The 24,008-nt window shown below is 39.2% G+C and overlaps 1 protein-coding gene across 7 annotated transcripts in view; it reads right to left on the bottom strand.

Moving 5' to 3' along the window:
• LOC134669938 (mucin-3A-like) overlaps positions 1–16,534 on the bottom strand; it is a 208,873-nt gene extending 192,339 nt beyond the window's left edge. For 4 of the 7 annotated variants that reach the window (XM_063527557.1, XM_063527561.1, XM_063527560.1 and 1 more), the window contains exon 1: positions 16,373–16,533. The gene's annotated coding sequence lies outside the window, so the exon portion shown is untranslated. Of the gene's footprint in view, positions 1–16,372 lie in introns of all 7 variants that reach the window. The other 3 variants (XM_063527556.1, XM_063527558.1, XM_063527562.1) reach the window with 2 other exon arrangements.
• Positions 16,535–24,008: the final 7,474 nt, after the last annotated feature.

Below are 24,008 nucleotides of genomic sequence, written 5' to 3'. Positions count from 1 at the left end.
ATTGTTTAAGTGTATTGTAAAAAGTATTTACTAAAATAATTAATTGTATGATATATCATTGAATTTTTGTACTCAAATACGTTTCCTCGAGCAATAGTTTCAAATACACTTACATTATGTACTTTGATGTATTTGAACCCCGTGAATTTCAAAAACCCTTACTTAGTGTTGCTCTGCAAATGTCAAGGTTCGGTTTAGGTCTAGGTTTAGACTTTAGAAAACCTGTCCCGTGAAAGGATCTGTTTGTGGCCTAAATCGGACACTGGAGCTTCACATTAACAATTCGCGCCAATAAACAGGGGCTATTTTGCTTTTCACTTCAATACAAATAGGTAATAGAACCCTATAGCAGACAATTATTAGTAGGTAGGTATTAAATTAATAAATTGTGATGCCTATTATGGAGGTGGAAAGCCCTGGCGCAGCGCATCGCGTCACCGCCGGTTCTGCGGCGCGGCGCGTGGGCGAGGATACCGACACCGATCACTTGAAAGCGCATTATTACTAATGCACTAGCTGCTAATAACACAACTAGTGATGTGACCAGGCAGACCAAGGAAATGATGGACTAAGTAAGAGACGATGTACCTAATCATAACACGATGAGTGACCGAGATATGGATTATGGAAGAAAACAACATGATACAAAAGGGGAAAGGACAAGCAAATAATAATTATGTGATTTATTTATATTGCATAAATACACGGACAAGTACAAATAGGCATTCTCTACCAATCAACCATGGGCTAAACCAAATGACATAATTGTTGTACGGTCATGCAGTTAATAGAGTAAAATTAAAACGATTGGTTTATTGTTAGATTGATTAAACAGTGAAAATATACTTACTTATTCTTAGGAGTAGTAGCTACCTACCTACTTCACTGATCCTATGAATAGGTACTGGAATCGGTACTTATGGAGACGACTTGGGATTTCAGGGTTGTGGTCCCATAGAAAAAGTTGTTCAGTATGGCCTACCTAATCACCTCGCCCAATATGGCTAACGGCCCAAAAATGACCCTGTAGTCAAGATAATAAATCACATGTTAGCTGTCGCTTAGGTTTCTTAATGAATAACATACAGTTAAGTAACTAAGTTTGATTCAAAATTTCAGCACATCACTAAGCACAACGACGTTGCAACCTTCTAACAGGTAATCTACAATTGTGGAAATAGATAACTTGCTTGAGATATGATGACATTATAAGCAATACAAGTGGAAATTAGAATGGTTATGATAATCGGGAAAGGACTAGTATGTAATATTTAATGTTTTTGTTGGACCCGGGTATGTCCTTAAACTACGTCCAAGACCACCGGTGGACGGGCAGCAGCGTCCCTCAAATTCGGTGTACTCGACTGCGATCGCCAACCCGCCTGCCAAGCGTGGCGATTATGGCATTCACCCCCCAAAGGAGGAGGCCTATGTTCAGCAGTGGACGTCTTATGGCTGAGATGATGAATGTTTTTGTTATTAGATGATCCTGCAAATCCAAAAACAGTTTGCTAAAAGCTCTTAGAAAATGCGACTCCGGTTATTAAATGCTTTAAACTTAAGGTAGACGAACAAGTCCTTGTCACTGTCCCAGTATATTTAAAATGTTTAAACTTCCTTCAACGTGATAACATGGGATATCATCTATTAGGCACTAGCACCTTCGAATACTGAGACGTTTACCTTGCCTCGCTTGTTGCTAGTTACCGGCAATGGGACAACCGCCTACAGGCTACAGAGGATAGAAAGCCCTCCTTGTGGCTTTCTTGTGTAATTGAGTGTGGTGTTCTGTCCGTGTCCTGTCCTGTCTGAGATCGGCGTTTTTCCCGTAAGGCCTGTCTACCGAACATGGCCAGGCCATTCCTGCCGTACAGACGTAATGAGCGCTAGATATTTTTAACGTGAAATTTTCTTTAACACGGTACGGTAGGAGCTACATTAGTTTGGTATTTTAACCGCGAGATTAGTTTTTTTTTTTTTTTTATTATGAATGGGCTTACTCATGGCCACAGACTAGCCGAGGCGTAGACGTGGCCTACGATGGAGCGAGCTCGCCCAGAAGGTGCCTGTTCACTCTTGATTTGAAGGTTGCCGGGTTATAAGAACACGGAAATATAGACGCCGGCAGGGAATTCCATTCCTTGGCAGTGCGCATAAGGAAAGTAGAAGCAAAGCGCTTCGTGCGAATTGGTGGAATATCTACCATGTAAGGATGGAAACCGGCCGTGCGTCTAAAAGTCCGATGGTAGAATGGGGACGGTGGTATAAGCTCGTGTAGCTCTTGGGCACACTCCCCGAAGTGCAGCCTGTAGAATACCGACAGGCTGGCGACTTTCCGCCGATGGGCCAAAGACTGAAGCTTAGCCGTTAGCTTCTTGTCGCCAATCATCCTCCTGGCTCTGCGCTCCACTGAGTCCAAAGCGGCGAGTTGGTATTTAGCTGAGCCATCCCACAGGTGGCTGCAATACTCCATACACGACCGGACTTGAGCTTTGTAAAGTGTTAGAAGCTGTCCAGGTGTGAAGTATCGCTTCACCTTATTTAGGACGCCCAGCTTTCTGGCCGCAGTTTGAGCTTTAGACTCAATGAAGCTGCCGAAGCTGAGGACTGAACTCAGCTCCATGCCGAGGAGTTCCAGGCTGTCGGCAATAGGTACAGATGCTCCCCGGAAAGAAGGAGTCAGGTCGAATGGACTCCGTTTTGCGGAAAATAGACACGTCTGCGTTTTGGAGGCATTGAACGTGACCAGATTGTCATCACCCCACTGGGAAACGAGACTAAGGGTCAAGTTCATTCGCTCAACCATGGCCTCTCTCTGTGAACGTATATCCTCCCTGCTGTCCCCTGCACTAGCCAAATATCTCTCAACAACCGTACTGTCATCTGCATAACCTACAATGCTGGGTTGCAGCATGTCGTTAATGTGGAGCAGGAAAAGGGTTGCGGAGAGAACAGACCCCTGAGGAACACCGGCGTCAATGGCCATGAGGTCCGAAGAGCAGCCATCAATAACTACTCTGATCGACCGTTCACTCAAGAAATCAGATAGCCAGCTACAAAAGTCAGCAGGGATGCCGTATGCAGGAAGCTTGCTAAGGAGACTTGCGTGCCAAACCCTGTCAAAGGCCTTCGAGATGTCCAGTGAAACAGCAAGCGCTTCACCGTTCCTCTCGATGGCCTCGCCGCAGCAGTGCGTGACATACGCTAAAAGATCCCCAGTAGACCGACCTCGGCGAAAGCCATATTGACGGTCACTGAGCAGATCATTTGCTTCGAGGTATGCCAGCAGCTTGCCGTTAAGTACCCTTTCCATGACTTTACAGAGCATGGAGGTAATGGCGATTGGTCGGTAATTGCAGGGATCAGCACGACTACCCTTCTTGGGTACTGGCTGCACGTTTGCAAGCTTCCAGGATTTCGGCACCGTTCTTGTTTGGAGAGAGAGGCGGTACAGGCGTGTCAGTACAGGAGACAACTCAGGCGCACACTGCTTTAGTACACGTGCAGGTATACCGTCTGGTCCATTGGCCTTATTCACGTCAAGATTCTGCAGAGCTCGGCGTACCTCTTTTTGATGTATAGCAATTCTCTGCATAGAGGAACTGCATTGAGGTAGCGTAGGTGGAAGTTTTGAGCCTGCATCTAGACGTGAATTGCTCGCAAACAGAGAAGCAAACAAGTTAGCTTTCTCTGTCGCGGAGTGGGCCAGTGTCCCATCAGGTTTCTGCAGAGGTGGCAATGTGGGTCGGCAGAAGTTGGATTCGACCGCTTTCGACAGGGACCAGAACCGCTTGCTACCAGGAGGGTAGGAGGCGAGTTTGGCCCCTATTCGACTGACGTGGTCGAATCGAGCCTTTTGAAGCACCCGTTTGCAGGACTTGGCAGCTGAGTTAAAGGCTTTTTTCCTCGCGCGAACCCTCTGTGCTCCAGCTTTGGTATCGCGGGCTAATACCCAAGCCTGGTATGCAGACTGCTTAAGGGCCTCGGCTCTAGCACAGTCCGAATTGTACCATGCTCGGGTCTTGTGATCGAGCGATAGGTCTGAGAACGGAATGAAATATTCCATTCCCTGCCGAATCACATCCGCAACACCCTCAGCAGAACACGAGGGGTCACCCGAAGAAAAACAGACCTGCTCCCAGGGGAAAGACGCAAAGAAATGCCGCATCTCATCCCAGTCCGCTGACTCGTATCGCCATACTCTCCTCGTGCCCCTAGGGCAGAGATCAGGAGGAGAGTGGATCGACACGGATTTCACTAGACAGTGATCGGACGATCCTAGCGGAGCTGAGACCGAAACCGAGTGCCTGTCTGGATCAGTTGTCAGCAGAAGGTCAAGGCAATTGGGTGTATGGTCAGTAACATCCGGTATCCGCGTCGCAACATTTACCAGCTGGGTAAGGTTTAGGGATACAGCAAATTTGCGCGCTTCCCTCCCAGCGTGGCAGGTATTCTTGAACGGGAACAGCCACTCCTCGTGGTGGGCGTTAAAGTCCCCAAGGAATACGAGTTGAGCCGCAGGGTACCGCTGTTGGGCTTTATCGCCGACTAAAAGAACTGTTCCTAACGACATCGCTGTACTCTGTTAAAGAGTACAGTGAACAATACAAATATTAATAATTTTACTTGGTATTAAATTGAAATTATTGTTTTTATTTTATTTCATATTGTTTTTTGTATTGATTGTTGACATTTAATTTAATTTATGGAATATGACATTATATGACCTAGGAAAGCCCTAGTATTATATACAAAATAGTTTTAGGTTTTAGTTAAGTTTTATGACATTTTAATTTGATTTCTATTCTATTTTATTTTTGACATTATTGATTCACAATTTACTATTATTTTTATTATTCTTTTAATTTTGTTTGTATACACTTGACGATCTTTTTGTGAATTTCTGCTATTTTTAAGGAAGAATAACATGTAAATTTTCAATCAGAAATAAATATTATCTATCTATCTATCTATCTATCTGCCATCTCAGTAAGGTGGTCAAAGAGCCTAGTTGTCTCCTGGTTTCCGCTGTGCGATCGGTAGACACAGGCATACAGAGTTTTCTCTGAGCCCGAGTCAACCATAATCCACAAAGTGGAAAACCCGGCAGCCTCAAAGCAACGGAGACGCTTGCAGCAAATGTCATCGCGGACGTACACACAGACCCCAGCACGTGCTCTGAACTTATGTTCCAGTGAGTAGCCTGGGTAGTTGAGGTACGACGCGTCCGCTGGGGTTTTGATTTGCGTCTCCGTCAAAAAGAATAGGTGCGGTTTTTCGGTTTCAAGATGGTGGTGGACCGGATCGATATTTGAGTGCAACCCCCTGATGTTGGTGAGGTGCACTTTCAGTGGGAGGAAGTGCAGCCGGTGTTTAACCCTATTCTTTTTCCTTTTCGACTTCATGTTTGTGGAGTGTGGGATGGGTGGAAAAAATGCCTGTCGAGGTGTTGCGTTTACCAATTGGATCACTTGAGCTAATCCGGACAATGAGGAGCTCACTTGGAGACTGCGGGGACGCCCGAGCCCCCCTGAAATAACCCACCGGGTCCTCCCGTCCAGTCGCCATCTGGCACGGTGGAGCTATTCCAGGATTTTTCGCTAGGTGGCGGGGCAGCCTCTCGTACGTGGCTGTCGTACAATTGGGCCCCCAACTTCCTGCGGTCGGCCACCGGCAAGACCGTGCCTCGGATCCCGCTACCCTCCAGCGTGAGCCGCTCGGCCCGACGTCACTCAAGAATCCAAAAACCGGCATTATGCAACACAACTGACAGCCAATCATCCCCCAAAGGCACTGGTACTCCCGCACATAGACGAAACGCAGCAAGGCTGCTTGGCGCCTGACTCCGGCGGGAGGGTGGTAGCAAACCAGGCGGCCCCTTGCGGGACCTACCACCGCTGGTTTGGACGTAGTTTAAGGACATACCCGGGTCCAAAAAAAGTACCTAATAACTGCGCTTTTTTGGATGTTATAAGCTTATAAGTACTAAGACCGGTCTGGTATGGTATGGTGAAGCGCTGTGTATAAAATTATAAAAGTTACAAAAAATCAACGTGAGAATAATAAAAGCCATGTTGACGGTTGCGTTGATGACGACACGATGTAGAAAAACAGCGAACCTACGCCAATACCTACAGCTTTAATAACTTGTGTGGTATGTAAATAACTGACTAATCTCTTTATGTTTTGTGGTCTGTGTTATGCTAGTTATAAGTATAGTTATAAATACTACATGTCCTTAAGGTCGATTCTAATTTTAAAAATTGTTATGGTTTTGATCTAGTTGTGATACGACCTTCTTCTCTCGTGTCGAGGTTTCCGTAAACAGTGGTTACCTAGTAATAGCAACGGTGCTGACAGGCATCTCTCAGGTCAAAATCAGAGCAGGAGTGCAGGGCTATACCGCGAAAATCGAAGTTCGCAAATTGCGGGTATCTTTTTTCGCCTTTATTGGAGTAAAAGAGAAAGATCCCCGCAATTTGCGGATTTCGATTTTCGCGGTAGCCCCCAGTCCAGCAGGTGCGCCACCTTGACAGTCGTCTCGGTGAATGGTGCGCATCTCACACTACGCGTCTAACTTTGCATTTCGCATGCACCAATCATGACCGATCTTTAAGGTCGTATCAAAACCACCAACCATAGCAAATTGATAAATCAGAAGCGGGCTCCTTGTTTTGTTTATTTCGAGTGATTTATCCTCGTAATAAGACCCAGCATATAAAGTTATCATATTTTTACTCTGGACCTTATTCTTAATGTAAATTGGAACGAATTACGTTTGTTTCAAAATGCAGTGAAACAAAAGAAATGCTACTTTATTTGGTTCATAAAAGGTTCAAATTAGATTGCACGATTATGTACATTGTAATGTACATTTAGTCTCGGGAGGTTAAAGTTAATGCCACAACACACACACTCTTGCGGTAGATGTCGCTAAGGGTCCCTTGACCTATAATATGGTGGAAAAATTTGCTGGCTAGGGATGAGGTCTTGGTGGCTCAGATGGCAGAGCGCTGGAGTATCGATCCAGAGGCCGTGAGTTCAAGTCTCACTCAAGACAGTAATTTTTCCACTTTTAAATTTATTCTAAGCTTAATAGCATCGTTCGCAGACGTTTCTGCTTGTAAAAATTAATGCCACAATTAACGAACTATACTCACCGAAGTAAAAAAGGTAACAGCAGCTTCATACAAGGCAATTTTAAAACTACGATGATGTTGACGGACGTTTAGTATGCCGTATCTTTAAGAAACCTTCCGCCAGTCTCAATTCTCAAGTAAGGCTACAGGAAAAGTATATCGTCTTGTGAATAAAAATCAATAGCTTGTTTCCGCAAAACATGTCTGGTTATAATAAAGCCTACGCTGCGTGGGAGCACGGGCAAATGCAATAATGACTGAGTCAGTTAGGTCGGCTTGTCGACCGTCAACACCGACCGGGGTTATTGGAAAATAAGAAACAATAATTATTTATGTACTTTGCCGAATGGTAATAGTTGTACATTTTAAAGGAAGGTTAAAAAGCCGCTTTTGAGAGCCTTACATGCAAATTTTGAAATTTTCATATTCGATTTAACTATCGTTTGAAAACATTTTAGGTCCATGCCGCATTCTCCATTCTGAATCAGCTTAACACAAACAATATGTAAACAAGATTCCCGCTACTTTTCGTGCAAATAAAAACTTAAATAATCTTATCGGCAAACTCAGCAAATAAACAATCAAGCAAAACAAGCATATATTATAATTTAGGAATGCTCCAACGCCGCGCCGGTGAGTCAGCGGTGCGGCGCGCGGTTATCAGAGACAGAAGTTTTGTGTAAATATTAATTAATAGAGTCTGTGCGGAAAGAGAAGAGTCGTGGGATTTGAGGGCGCGCCAGTGCTATTTTATGGTTTTTGCTATGCTGACAACACTGGTCACGTGATTATAGTACGACACTAAAGGTCATGATACTTATATCCCTTTTGTTCCGGTTTTTTACCACGGCTTACTAGACGGAGCCTGGTGGTGGTGTCGGCTCGTCAAATCAATCCTCTGATTTAGCGCAGGCACTAGTTTTCTTTTTAAAACACACTCTTGTTTTTATGTCTCAGATACTAAAAAGTGACAGTGCGATTGACAAAACTGCTAAAACTAGTTAAGAATCTGCCCAATAAAACTGTAATTTTAGTACCCAACAAGATAGAGTCTCATTTATGTACTACCTAATCTGTGCAGTCCAAAAGTTATTTTAATACAAAACCGGGTAGATCGGGTAGAAATTGGGCATTAGAACTGTAATTTTACTATCGGGGATATATTTCACCCATTGTAAACTTGACTTGTAATGTATGTGTACATTATGAATAATAAATATGAATATGAATAAAAATAGTGCATAAGTACGTAGGCCTTATTGGGATATGTCCGGTTCTCTCATCTCACGATATTTTACTTCGCCGAAAAGTCTGCTAAATATGAAATACTTATAATTTCGTAACTAACAGAACCTAGTAAACGAACTTACAAATAAAGAAATATTTTTATGAAAAAGTTTTATTCTTTGTAATCGAACTCTGAATTAAAATGTCACTTATGTTTGAGCTAGCTTCAGAACAACCAGGGACTGATGTGAGGAACTGGATGTGCTTGAATCCGGCACGTAGATTACGAATTCTTGCATATCACCTACTTAGCGGTCTTATATTCGAGATACCGTAGGTACTTTTACACAATCCTGAAAAAAAAATTACATATAAATATGCATAAAATGGCAAGTATCAAGACTATTTGTCAGTTATTTTAAAGATCATGAATGACCTGCATATTTATGAAAATTCATATATTTTGAATGAATATACTTACCGATTATGTACCGGAGACAAGTTACTTAGGGGGGCTTATTAAATAGGTAATTATTTAATATTAAATACAACATCAATACCCGTGAATAGCGGAAACACGTTCCGCGACTTTTTGTAAGTCGATAGTCGGCTTTTAGCCGTTTTCTTCCCGCTGACAAAACCGAACAATGTTAAATATAATTTTTCTTGTGGTTTTATGTACGGTTTCATCGTGTTTTGAAAATATTTTATACATAAAACTTGCGGTTTTTGGTTATAAAAATATACAATGACAGAAGTTTGTTTACTTTTTACAAGACCGGTGTCAAAGGTTTGATTGCCATATAAAATTTAAAATGTTAGTTCCCGTTTCTGCCACGACTCTTCTCTTTCCGCACAGACTCTACCGTCTTAAAGATATGAAAGAGAAATTGAAAAAAGACGACCATGAGAAGACCCAGTAATGATGTTCATCATCTTTGGATGGATGGGTGAATGAATAAAAGAAAAGATATCGACTCTAACTATAACGCTACGTCTTACGTAGGCGAACAACGCGCGAACGCGGCGCGGCGCGGCGCGCCGCGCCGCCTGACATTCGCGTGCAAATCGCGCCGCACCGCGTTCGCAACGAGATCGCTTACGTAGGACACTTCTATGGGCATCAAAGGATTGATTTCGCCGCGCCGCGCCGCGTTCGCGCGTTGTTCGCCTACGTAAGACGTAGCGTAAGCCAGGAGCATAATATAGGGATATAAATTGAAATAATATATGGTTATGTTAATATGTACTTATTTCCTATATAGCATAGAAAATATTCATAACATTGGAACAAGTTAAATCATAAATACAAAAATAAATAAGATGTGAGGAATATAAGGAATGCATGAATAAATAAACGTCTCTAAAACAATGAAAATACGTTTGTGTAAATATATTTTTGATACGTCGGCTTGAAAAAGCTGTCTGTGAAATCGATCGAATAAACCATTTTAACCTGAATTGTTACCGTCTATAGAAAAATCTAATGAGTAATATAGCGCCTTTCGTAAGCATACTAAGCATGCAAACATTCTGGAGAAATGCTCCAATGACATATAGAATTACATGAATAGAATACCGGGTGTGGCCTGTAATATGAGCAAAATATTAAACCGTAGACTTTACTCCTAATACCGACCAACATATTTTGTTTAACAACTTTTAAAAATTATGAATTATTTAGACTCCCTATTTTTCATACAAAATAAATATTTTCTTCAATGGACGCCATCACCACACCATATCATTGTGATAGACGTTGCTTGTCACGCCTTAAACATAACAAAATTCGCAATACATTGCGTCTTAGAATAAACTTTCAAGTGTATTAAAAATCAAAACACAAGTTATTTTTAAAAGTCGCTGAACAAATGTTGGTCAGTATTAGGAGTGAAGACTACAGTTAAATTTTTTGCTCATATTACAGACCACACCCGGTATAATACGAAAAGTCATATAGGCACTTACACTCGATTATACATATTCACATTGACGAATTAGCGAGACGAATCGAGTGGAACTTCACCAAAACTTAAAATCAGATATAGTAGTTATAGATAGCAAAATATGAGTTTTAAGAGTGGGTCATGACACTTCGCCGTGGAATCCGACAGGTACTGCGTTCCCAGAATTAAATATACGAGTACAATAGATTTGAGTTTACTCTACTCATATTCCCAATGCAGAATAAAGTTTATTGTGTTGCTATTTTTTAATAACAGAAAAAATATTATGGGATGAAGAAAAGGAAATTGGCCAAGTATGTTTGTGCGAAGACTCTAACTCAATGATGTAAAATAAGAACTGAGACGCCAATTTGCAATAAAATTATATATTCTAGGTTAACGCGTATACATGTGAATTCGATAAAGAATATTGCAAAAATAAAAAGCTTGACAATGGCCGCCGCTTATATAGATTGCCGAGACGTCAAAACACGCGATGTGTGCAGCGCAGCGCCATCTGCCATGAAATTGGGTAAACTCTTCTTGCTTGCCGCAACAATGTTAAAGCTTAATATTGTTTCGTAGGTAGATATTCTCTAATTACATAAGAGCCTACCTACTTGAGCTGAGCCTAGCTTCACGACACTTTAGGTCACTTAGGTGTACCTAGGTCGTATACCTACATAATATAAGTATGACCTAACTCTTTTTTATAAAAAAAAATTAATGATGCAGTGCCGTTGAATAATAAACAGAGTTTTGCAGGGAACTGTAAAACTGTTTTACTTTAATTAAACCTTTTGATAATAAAAGAAAAATAACAAATTTTGTTAAAATTAAACATACGAGTATCTGTCTAAGATTATATCAGAAGTGTATGAAACGTAATTTCCAAGAATCCTAAGTATTAAGACATCTCGTCCGATGTATCTCTAACAACTTGTGTGTGACTTATGCGATAGCCTATCAAACATTACAACAGACGCTGACGCCGCACGCATGCAATGCGCAACGCAGCGCCGATAACGCACGCGCGGCGTACCTATATTAATTCTATGAATAAAATGTATCTGAAATAAAGAATTAATAATAATAATGTCTGTATAAGATTCATTTTCGGACTACGGAAGTACGATCATGTGTCTTACTACCGTCAAAAACTCAATTTGCTTCCAATCCGCCGCCGTAGAGATCTTCACACTCTTTCTCTTCTCTTTAATGTTCTTTTTACACCTTCTTCTCCGCTATACCTCTCTCAAAAATTTCAATTTCTGGCTGAAGGCAGTGGCCACCGTCTGCGTTCGAGCGCGAATTTATCACTTGCCATCCCTCCTCACAAATCTCGAGGATACAACAAGTCCTTCGCAGTGCGTCCAGTGAAGCTGTGGAATGAGCTGCCTGTGTCGCTCAGGCAGGCACAATCGGTTGCGTCGTTCAAGGAGAGGTTAAAGAAGCTATGGTTATCTGATTTGACTGATTAATTTGTCTATATTTCTATTGTATAGTTGCTTTATATCGTTCTAATTCTTTCCAATTTTTAGTGTATTTTCCCCTTTCCTTTTTGTGTAATATATGTATGTTTATCCTATAAATTTTGTATGTATTTATATCCTTTATCTTTCTGGTACCTTGTTGTACATTTTGCTGCATTTGTCACCCTCTTTTCACTCTCTCCTCTCATCTACTCAAAGGTTAACTGGAAGAGATCCCTCAAAGGGATAAGTTCGCCTTTGTACTTCTTGCTAATTGTATGTTATTTTTAATATGTCTTTTTGTACAATAAAGAGTTTACTACTACTACTAATAGTTCGCGACACGTAGAAGTTGCAAAAAAATGTTGTTAATAATATTTGACTTGCAAAATATGATATGGCAAACACAAATAGATTCCAATTATCTTTCCAAGAACAGAGAAGCACTAATGAGTGGCGATTTATTTTTTGAATTTCTACAAAGTTAAACATACAGAGTTTAAAAAGCGTAACAAATTAGATACTAACCAATGATAAAAAGCCCATGCGTTTTTTAAAAACAAATGTAGCTAAGCCATTTCAATTTAATACGCAGTTAAGTAAGTATACTGTTTGCACAATACACTTTACTATCTTTTGATCGCTATCTTGTTCATCTTTCTTCCTATTATGCGCAATTGTAGATAAATGTAAATAAACATTGGAGTTAATACAGTGTAATCATGGTATTAATAAACAATATTACATTTAAGAAGAAAACAGGTTGCTTTGTACGGATGTTTTTATAGAAACTGACTATTTTTATTGATTTCGTGTGTATTATGTCTTTTTTTGCACTGATTAGTATTAGCGGAAGCAGTTATAAAGTTGACCCAAAAAATTTTTATTAAGCTATGAGCTTCATCACATATGTTCCTTGAGTAATTCTAAGCATTTCAAGCCTGGGAGGCGATAAGAAATGTGTGTCTACTCGGATTTGTAATGGATTCAAACTTTCAACCCCTTTTTAACCCTGTTAGGGGATGAATTTTACAAAACGCTGAAATTACTTTTCCTGTCTTTTAATAATATCCCCAAATACAAAGATTCAAGTCCCGCGTTCGAAAAATTTTTTGATATCCATACAAACTTTCAACCCCTTTTTCACCACCTTAGGGGATGAATTTTCAAAATCGCTGAAATTAGTTTTCTTGTATTTTAATAATATATCGTTTTACGAAGTTTCAAATTCCTAGCTTAAAATAAAACTTGAACACCATACAAACTTTCATCCCCTTTTTAACCCCCTTAGGGGTTGAATTTCTCAAAATCGCTTCTTATCTCTTGTACACTTTATAAATTTAATCTAGTGTGCAAATTTCAACTTTCTATTTTTTGTAGTTTCGGCTCCGCGTATCAAAAATCTCCAACCAAATTTTTCACCTTTTTACGTTTTTCTTGTAAAATTACTATGAAACTGAAAAAAACAAATATCAGCAACGAATTCTAGGTCTTTGGTTTATACGAAAATGATACCAAACTTGCCCTAGTATCCACCAGGATCAGAATAGATTTTTTTTAAAGATGACGGGTGGCGGCCGTCTTTGTACCCCACCCTCCCCCCCACCCCAGGCTAGAAATGCTTAGAATTACTCAAATATCAGATGTGATGAAGCTCATAGCTTAATAAAAATTTTTTGGGTCATGTATGGCAGCGTTACATAACTGATTCCAGTATATGCAACTGGCGATGGCGCAGACAAAACGGACGGAAGGTGGTTGAAATCTATTATGGTTGACATTTTCCATCATCTGGGGCCAAATTCGACATGTACAACTGTCAAATTTCGCATCCACGTCAAATCAACAGTTGATTTTATTGCATACTGAGTGTTGATTCCATCAACGGTGGATAATATCATTTGGTACAACCAGAACTCAACTCTAAACTAAGGGTGGTTCGGTTTGGTTTGCTTGTCACCCTAACTGTGGATTGTTAATGTCAAATTTTGACATTGTACGTATTCGAGAACTTATGATTTTTCCCACATCAACGGGAGATCAACATGATACGTCAAACGTCGCTTGTCGAATAGAGGTCCGATTGACAAGTTTCGTTAATTAGATTGTAATCTCTCCCAAGGAAGCAGTATTCAACTTCTTGTTTTATCAGCTCGTGACTATCGTAAATGTCATAGTCTGGTTCACATAATTAAATAGTAGAGTTATCACTTTTAATTCTCGGTTTAAACTGGGGCAAGGGTTATATTCAGGCCAAGATCACAAAGTGATTCACCGAAGAAAGTAATTTGAATTGACATCGTAACACACGCCTCACGTCAACACACGTCACACGCGTCAACAGACGTCACGGCACGTCAAATACCGCTCTACGGTTTTCACGGGCTATTACACTGATGATTGTGGTTAGTAATGATGAGGTGTTGTGGGAGGTCGATAGATACAGCTGCTGATTATGTTGATTAATTAATTTGTCTGCTTCATATGTTAGTTAAGGATTTGTATTGGCTTTTATGACTTGTCGTTTGGGGGCTTAACTGATCATTGATCAAGAAGTAGGCTAGTTTGTTAGGTTAATATGATAGACCAAGCTATGTTGGCAGCGATTTTAATAGCTCAGACTGTGCATGTATTATTTTAAACGTCAAACATCTACAAGAGTAAGTAGTACTTTTTTTTTGTGACTTTTGTCGACAGTGAGCTAAGATTTAAATACCACCAACTAAACCAATATTAAATTTCTTAATTCTCCCCGTTTGCACCTTAAAGCGTTTTTACTTTTGTATAAAATAATTTTATATAAATCATTGCTAACCCATTTTAATGAGATACCTGATGAGTCAGAGATTTGGCTCACCGGTTAATAAGTTAAACATATGTACTTATTGTATGTCTTATAAGGTAAAACACATCTAGGTTCGCAGACTTGCCAGTTAAAAGCGTTTAAAGAGTTCTTTTATTTCCCCGCCGCGCCGGTCACATAACTCCGCTTTTGGCTCGCTGCACTCTTCTATTCTTTTATTTCATTGTATGTGTTCGTATTGTTTTTGACGTCATCTCTGTCTTTAGGAAACTATTGGACACAGTCACTTATAAATTAATCAATATCTTACTCTCCAAAGCGCGCAACGCCTACAGTTTTGCAAATAAGGTTGTATCAGATAGATTTACGTGCTCTGTCAGACTGGCCAAGTTCAAGTTTGTAGTCAACCAGAATTCAATATTAATGTAGGTAACTCACATAACATTCTCAAAAACGATTTAGAAAGATTTAGGGCGTAGCCAGGCGTGGCTCACTCCGCGATTTCGTCGCTTTGCTACAGGTAGCTAAAACTGGGGTTCGACCCCAATTTTGGGGTTTGCCATAAGCCGCGCGTGGCGCTGTCGCCACCTAGCGGCCATATCTGTGCTGATCGTAACAGACGCGTTTTGTTAGAGAGTCTTCTGTACCTAGTACTATTATTTATTCTGTGCCGTAGCATAGAAGGTAGGATCCTATAGAAGTAGTTTACGCGTGCCTCCGTGAGGGACAAAACATAGGCAATGCGACACTATGATTGGTCGAATTTATTTGTTCCCCACCATAACCCTTACTAATTTATGTTGGGGAGTAAAAAAAATGTGATACAGTGACAAGGACAAACAATAATAGCGCTTTCGCTGCTACTCCTACTGAAAGATCAGATACATCATGCCTTATCCAGTTACAACACAAGATTCATGGGCCGTAGAAAAAATATGAATAACTAAAGAGGTAGGTACCGTATTGTTTTGAAGTTTAGTCACTGAGTCGTCGAACTCTGTCCGTTGAAGTGGGGCTACCTGGGATCCAGGCCCAATTGTACAAATATGGAATTACATTACAACAGTGGGAACAAAGCTGCAGTGGAATGCAAACAATCGAGAGCAAACACAAACAGCGAGCGTCTCCCGACATACCTTCGGGCTTCGTCACCCAATTCAAAGAATGAAAACAATATCTAGGTACCTACTATTACATAATTACTCTCATTTTTCATAGAATATAATGAGATTCATGTTAAATAAATTAGGTAGGTAATAATAATAATACTCGTATACTACCTAAAGGCAATAAAGGTGACATTCCATAAGGAATTAAAGTTTGCCGGTTCGGATTATGTCAATGTCACACTTAAGTCAATAACATGTAAATAAAGTAGGATTCTTATATGTATGAAAAAAAATGGTATTGTGTGAAGTGAATCTAGGTACATTTTGTAGTAGTATTATGAAGGAAAAGATTATTCCAAAACAAAATTAACATGGTTTATAATTGGTACTCAAGCCAGGAGAGCCATTGGAAGCGATAGGTCTAGTAAATGTCACTCCAATTACAATAAACTTCCTCACGCAGTCTCTTTGCTTGTAACTTGTATATGTACTACACATCCCAGCAACTAACACTAGCTATTCAAATTTAAATATAAATAAGCCGCATCAACGTATCAAAGAATCAAGCCTTATTTTTATGCGCAAACACGTTTAAAAAGTTTTGAATGAGTAACGACAGTAACGTCGCGCTCAGCTGACCAACCGACTTATTTACTTTAGATGTAATAAGACTCACCTGTCTGCTAGCCCGTTACCATTTAAATTCCACTTCACTTTTCGTTTTCACCGTATGTTAATGTATTGTTAAGCTCACAAGCGTGTTAGTAGTGTTATCGCGTTCGGGTCGTGTCGGAGCGTGCGGCGTCCGAGCGAGGTGCGCGCGGACTGGCTGCGCGAGCGCCGGTCGGCTCCTCAACCCTCCGTGACCCGCAGCCTGTGCCCTAAAGGCTGGTTTACACTGCGATCTGTTTTGTTACATAGTGAAGCACGCATTCAGTTTAGTATGTACTGGTATTATAAGGCAGTTGGTCTCACAAGCATATTAGAAGCGAAAACACCTCTGTCCATAATATAGACAGAGCTAGGCGTTTTTGCTTCTATACCTACCCCTCAAATGATTCATTTGACTCCAATTATTTGGAGGAATAATGTATTTATGAAGAAGAAATGGTTGTTTTCTGGCTTTCTATACCTACCCAAACGGTCTGAAAATTTAATCATAGCTATAATGTTGTTACATTTAGGTACATACCTTATTAAGACATGACGACACATGGCATAGGTAAGACTAAACGTCCTATTCTCGAGTTGCCCAATAGTCGACACCCTGCCGTCACCTCTATTGTTAATGACATAAGTTTACAAGATGATTCATGCTAGAACGGCATGGGTCGGGGCCGGGGCAACCGACACTTTGTTTTCTATGACAGGTGACCGGTGATCACGTGACACTTTCTATAGAAAAGAAGTGTCGGATGCCTCGACACAGAAGAAATAATAGTACTACCGTACAGAAACGACACTTCCTACATACCCGAAGTTTGTCAGCGATTCAGGGTCGAATCATGCTATCCCTTTCTAATATATAGCACTATCTCCTTCGGCTATTTAGGGTTGTCAAAATTCAAGTAATTATCTTATCTGTCTGTGGTCGTGCACGCGCAAGGAAGTCAAGTGGTGTCAACCCTAATAATTGCTCGGAGCAATGCTGAGCCGAACGGAGCCGAGTTTGACCGAAATCAGGAGTGTCTCCCCACTGGCCTCGGCCCGGACCGGGACCGTTCTAACGTGAATCATCCTTAAAGATGACATGTACTAGTACCTACTAGGGCAGTGACGATCACTCGAACCGCATGGGCGTCTACCTTAATCGTTTTTAAATCAGTCAGGTGTTTTATTTACTTGTCGGTAAGTACTTGCTTGATAAGTCCACTCAGGTAGGTTAATGAACAAATATTAAGGTCACTCCACTCAAACACTTACACAGGTTGTAAAAATTTCGTAATAGACTTTGAAAAATGTATATGTTTGTGTAAGCAGGTCAAATAGCTAACAGGTGACGGAAAAGTTATTCAGTGAAACCTGGTTAATTGGGGCCTAGATAAATGGGAAACCTCATTCATTGCAACCAAAGGTCAAAAAACCAGAATATTATAACATTGTGAAACTGCTTGAAATGGTTATTACTTTTATGCACCTCCATCGCAACATTCGCAACCTCTGTTAAACCAACACACCTATATACAAGATGGTCAAAAAATAAGTGTATTCCCGTTGCCAGGGAGGTTATGGGATTATACTGAGCAACTTTTACTATGGGACCAACCCAAAAATCGCGAAAAAAAATTCATACATTTTGGCTGGTCCATTTTTTATGGGAGGGTATATTTTTGGTCCCATAGTAAAAGTTGCTCAGTATAATCCCAAAACCTCCCTGGCAACGGGAATGCACTTATTTTTGACCAGCCTGTATAAATGAGACAAGGTTTGAAAATAAATTTGAACCTAAATATTTGGGATCGTAAAACCACTCAACCGTCCAGCACTGCAACTATGGTGCACAAGTTCAATACGTAATTAAGCATCAATACTAATGTTGTTTTTGGCTATGTATGAATGTTTATTTTCATTTGTAATCAACTATTTTGCCTTACAAATTAAAATCAAATAAAATATAAGTCACATCTGAAGGACGATGAGTTAAATTTGGACCATAGCTGGGAGCTTTTGGTTGAGACTGGAGGTTTTACGGTACTATAGTTCGTTTTTTTTAGCATTAGAAATAAGGTAAACAATCTTGATGTGTCTTTTAATTGAAAAACAGATTTTAAAAATAAGTTACGGCAAATATGTAACAATTATGAATCTAATACGATCATTTATATTCTTCTGCTTTCATAAGTAATAGTTATTGATTTTTAAAAAGCGTTTTTAATTAAAAGACATGTCAAGATCGCTTACCTTCTTGCAAGTTCTTTCTAATGCTAAAAAAACGAACTGTACCTACGACCTGCTTGAATGGAAAACCTGGTTAATTGACACAAAATTGCCGGTCCCTCGAAAGTTTTCTTACGAGTAGGTATCGGTGTCATTGTAATAATTATGTAATTGTACGTATTATTAACGTTCATAAATATGCTTTGTTACTGTGATTAAAATCTCTAATAATTAAAACCCCACTTAGAGAGGACTTTTCATTAAGTCAATAAGTATAAAGATACAATCCCATATAAGCCACATTCCGGATCCACTCTCCACTCCACTAATTAGTCTAAGTGCATTATTTATTTTGATGAGATAACTCGGCTCTTTACCAGTTACTTTTTATGAATATGATTACGAATGAAATGGATACCGCGTGTTCTTAGAGCGGATTCGGACACAAAATAGAATACCAATTTGATTGGTAAATATTTGTATGTCGCGTTACAGAGTTTCTGCAATATTTAACTGTGAATAACATATACGATAACTAAGACAACATACGTAAGTAAATACGTAACCAATTCATAATATTCATATTGCTGGATCGTTCTGACATTTCGAAAATAAGTAGTAGGACATAATTTGATTTTGGCAGTCTAATGTAAATTTTGCGTTTAAATTACTTATGAAATTGAAATTCACCATATTATGTGTTTTTGTTTATTTTGTATTTATTGGTAATAATGAGTATAAGGCAGGACATGGATGAATTTATATAAAAAGAAACTGATGTCATATTTAACGAGTCTGAATACGCCCTCAGAGCGGCGCTGCTCTGGCGCAGTGGTAATACCACCACGAATTGTGGCATTTCTCCTGATATTACAGCCTCCTAAAATGATAACTTGAGTATTAGTACTTACCGCTTTTCTAATGCAATGTTTTTTTTTCACTGAGTTTTAACCGATTTAAAAATTTTGATGGCGATGGCGTAGTAAGTAGCAGGAAACAAAAGAAACTTTCATTTCGGAACTGGAAAATTTCGTTATCCATAAAAAATATGAGTAGGTTCCGAATTTCTTCTATGTGGAAATTCCGCAATTTTAGAAATTTTCCGACGGAACATCAGTAGTGGTAGTGGCTAAATTAGAATCAGCTTCTAATAATTAGTGCGATGGTATCACGGCCAGATAAAGTGGTCAGGCAGACAATAGTCGCCGAAACAGCTTGCACAATTGACAATGCTATTGTCCGGGACACCGCTGCCGGATCTTAGACATTAAGTAACTTCGCTACTTAAAATCGGTTTGCAATTAAATGCAACCGAAGACAACCTAAAACCGCGGGCCTCAAACAATACTTACATAGATATAGTAAATAACAATCGTAGTTCGATAAACACTAAACATAAAATGCGTCGGGATGTGATCGGGATGACCGATGCAACAAAAAGGGACGTAACTAGCTTCTATTTGCAATGCAACTTGCAATGTATGTAACTATGGGCCCGATTCGGATTTTGAAATAGACATCTATTAGATATCTTTTAGACATCACCAAGATACGATAACGATATATCTAACCTGTCAAATTTGACATTTGCTCGATTCTGGAGATACTCTTGAACGATTTCCACAGGATATGACTTAGAGATCCAATTCACATCTAATAGATATCTTACTCTATCTAACGTAAAAGTGACATTGGTTGCCCGAATTGCGCTGCAAAAGAGAACTAGTTGATATCTAAACGTACCCATCTAGAATGGATCTAGCTCGTGTCGTCTCTTGTGAATATCTTGAAGTTCGAATACGGCAGTATGTTTGTAAGGGATGGTACGGGTCAAATCGAGCGAAATAAATGGTTTAATTGAAATATATAAAAACGAGTAGAATCGCGGAAACCAAATAAGCCATTTTGTACCCATAGTCACGATCACATTGAAATAAATAGAGTAAATTCTCAGTTACAAGTATAAGTGTATGCAAATGCTGGATATTAAGCGGTTTTTACGTACTTATTGTATACGATTAGAACCAAAATAGGAGTCATCAAGGCACATACATTCCAAGAACTGTTTACAAGTTGGTCTGCACTGTTCCCGTTGCTTACAGAGCCATCGTCTCAATCTTAACTTAACATATTAAACATAGCTCGTGTGAATGTAATATAAAAGTATTGTAAAGACGTGATAAAGACACAGGCACACAGAAGACACAGAGTAGATAATAGAACTTAGGTAAGCATAGAGTCCTTACCGTAGAGTCACGATTTCACGAATCATATTCTCCCTCCCTAACGCATGAGGCGTTCTCGTTTTTCATGGCTGACTCCGACGGAATAGGCTATTAGCACCATTTATTCTTTGGTGGGACTATTTCGTGACCACAATCGTGTCTTGTCTAAAATGATTTTTTTTCATAACAACTGCTCGAACCAGTCGCGAACCGATTGAGTGACATATTTTTATTTACTTATTTCAACTTTGTTGTCATTGCACAAAGATATACAATTATGTATAAATAAAGGACTTAATGCCAAAAGGTATTCTCTACCAGTCAACCATAGGGCCCAACAGAAACAATAAAAGATGATGCAAGGAGGACATACGACATTTAAAGATCCATAAAAATACCTATGTCGTAAACCCTCGTGGATTTGAAGTAAGATCTGTCTTGACGGGACTGGATTTTTTTTCTCTCTTTATTTTTTAGAGCTTGTCACCGGGGCGAACATGTCGCTCCATAAAAACAAATATATTCTTACAAAAGTGTAGTAAAAAAAGTTACCTATTGGTAAGTATTCAATTTCAGACTCGCTTCAGGATGAAGACGGAGACGGAGAAATGTTTGTGAGGAGATGCATGAAGACATAAGTATTTGATTTTAAATAACATGGCTAACGTGACACACCCCGCACTTGACCGAATTCTTTACAAGAAGAATCACCTTATTTGTAATTGTGAACTATTCCATAAATTTCTATGACGACACTATTAGTGATAAGTACATTTTATGTATAGCATTTAGCACAGTTTATACATAACCGCGCTTCTTATGATTGAATACTTGTTTGTGTTCGAGGAAAATGCATATGATTGTTAAATCTAGAAGGTTCGCGTGTGAGTCAACAACATAATTACTATTTCATTGACAATATTGTATTATATTTATGTTCCTGTCCATGGCCTTCGAGCCATATAGGTACACGTCGCAAGATTGATAACCTAGTTTCTGAACAACTTAATCCTGCGAGTTTTGTTTTATCTCAATCTCAAAAGTACAAAAGTCATAAATATTGTTTATATTGGGACCACAACCTTGGTGTTTAACACCTTATTTGGATAGATGAGGTTTTAGAACTTGCGGTATGAGTCATCGTGAGTCCTTCGCATTTTAAACTGTTAAAAACCTGTTTTGAAGCAAGACCTAAAGTCCTGTCTGCGATACACTTAAATGGATCGCTTTGCTGTATTTGGTTAGGGTTTTACTTAAATCTAGATTTTGATGGCTTGAAACTTGGAACCTAAAATATTGGGACGTATATGGTGAGATAAAAAAAAATATTTATTTATTTTTAGTATTAGCATTTAATTTAGTCTTTAATATCTTTAAGTATCTCTGTTTATTTATTTTAGGCGTCACAGATGTTCATAAAACGTAGGTACTTAAGGTGGTTCGCTTTTCATACAAAATTCAATCAAAGCTCATTAAGTAACTACACACTATTAGTACACAAATATTTCCCCATTTATCTTCTTTCGAATATTCGTTTGCGCGAAATTAACAGGAAAACAATGTTTCATACAGAAATCATGCAAAAATCATAGTTAACTTTTCATCAATTTTACGTATGTGTGTGTCACAAATGTCGTGTACAGATACATTTGCGACGTTGCCATACTATTTCCGACGTTGCCGGGCTGACCACGGCTCGAATTTGGAGTGCCGTCATGTTTAGTGCAATTTTGTTGACACTGATATTTGACAGGTAGTTAATTGACCTAAGCGAGAAGTTCGTCAGCTTAGCTAAGAACTATCATGGCGTGTTATGCAAACAGTTGCTTTTTTGCTTGCAAACGGAAGATTCCCGGTTCGATCCCCAGTCATTGTATGCTGGAACATAACTTTTTGTATTTTTGTTACACCTGAATTTCGTATTGTTTTTTTATTTTTATTTAATTTTTCTTATTATCATAAATACATTATTAAGTATGGGCTACACGTATTCTTTTATTTTTACAAAGATAATTAGAAATTATACTCTTCCTAATCTCCACATCCTCACTGCAATAAAAACCGGGCAAGTGCGAGTCGGACTCGCGCACGAAGGGTTCCGTGCCAAAACAATAAAAAAAAGCAAAAAAAAAAACGGTCACCCATCCAAGTACTGACCCCGCCCGACGTTGCTTAACTTCGGTCAAAAATCACGTTTGTTGTACGGGAGCCCCACTTAAATCTTTATTTTATTCTGTTTTTAGTATTTGTTGTTATAGCGGCAACAGAAATACATCATCTGTGAAAATTTCAACTGTCTAGCTATCACGGTTCGCGAGATACAGCCTGGTGACAGACAGACGGACAGACGGACGGACGGACGGACGGACAGCGAAGTCTTAGTAATAGGGTCCCATTTTACCCTTTGAGTACGGAACCCTAAAAAGAAGTGTATAAAATTTCCTGTGGTGAAAAATAATGGATTTTGTCTATGAATGAAAAACACAATTATTACTATAGTTTGTTTTTTTTAGCATTAGAAATAAGTGTAGTTAGTAGAAGTTATAGTCTTGACGTGTCTTTTAATTGAAAAACACATTTTAAAAATAAGTTACGTCAAATATGTAACAATTATAAATCTAATACGATCATTTATATTCTTCTGCTTTCATAAGTAATCATTTTTGATTTTGGCCGAGCAATAAGAAGTTATAGAGGGAAATGCTAGGAACACAATTTTTGACTACGTAACTTTGTTTGGACTAGTTAGGAGGTGAACATATCAAAAGTCCCCGGCCGTAGCCCCGGTGCTGGAGGGTAGAGGGGGGAAAGAAGGTCTCATTTTTCGGTTTTTCACTTATATCTTGGAAATTTTGCGTCTTAGCGACATGACTACTAAGACAAACCAAAAGCTGATAAAATTTGTTACAAGTTTTATTCAGTCAAGTTTTTCGATATCTTGAATAGTTTTTGAGATATCCGCTCTTGAAAGTTTATTTAGGGCTTTCAATTTTATCTTGATATCTACATTAGTGACGCTGCTAGACCGTGTTTGGTATCATTTTCGTATAAATCGGGGGTGCTGAATTCAGTTTTGGTATCACATTGACACCATTCCTAAGAAAAAACATATAAACTTTAAACAAATACCTTTTTTTTTAAATTCCTATTCACGCTTAAACCGCTCAACCGATTTAATTGAAATTTGGTATACAGATATTTCGAATCCCA

Source organism: Cydia fagiglandana, chromosome 13, assembly GCF_963556715.1.
Source record: "Cydia fagiglandana chromosome 13, ilCydFagi1.1, whole genome shotgun sequence".
NCBI lineage: Eukaryota > Metazoa > Arthropoda > Insecta > Lepidoptera > Tortricidae > Cydia > Cydia fagiglandana.
This window is presented reverse-complemented; position numbering and strand designations above follow the sequence as displayed.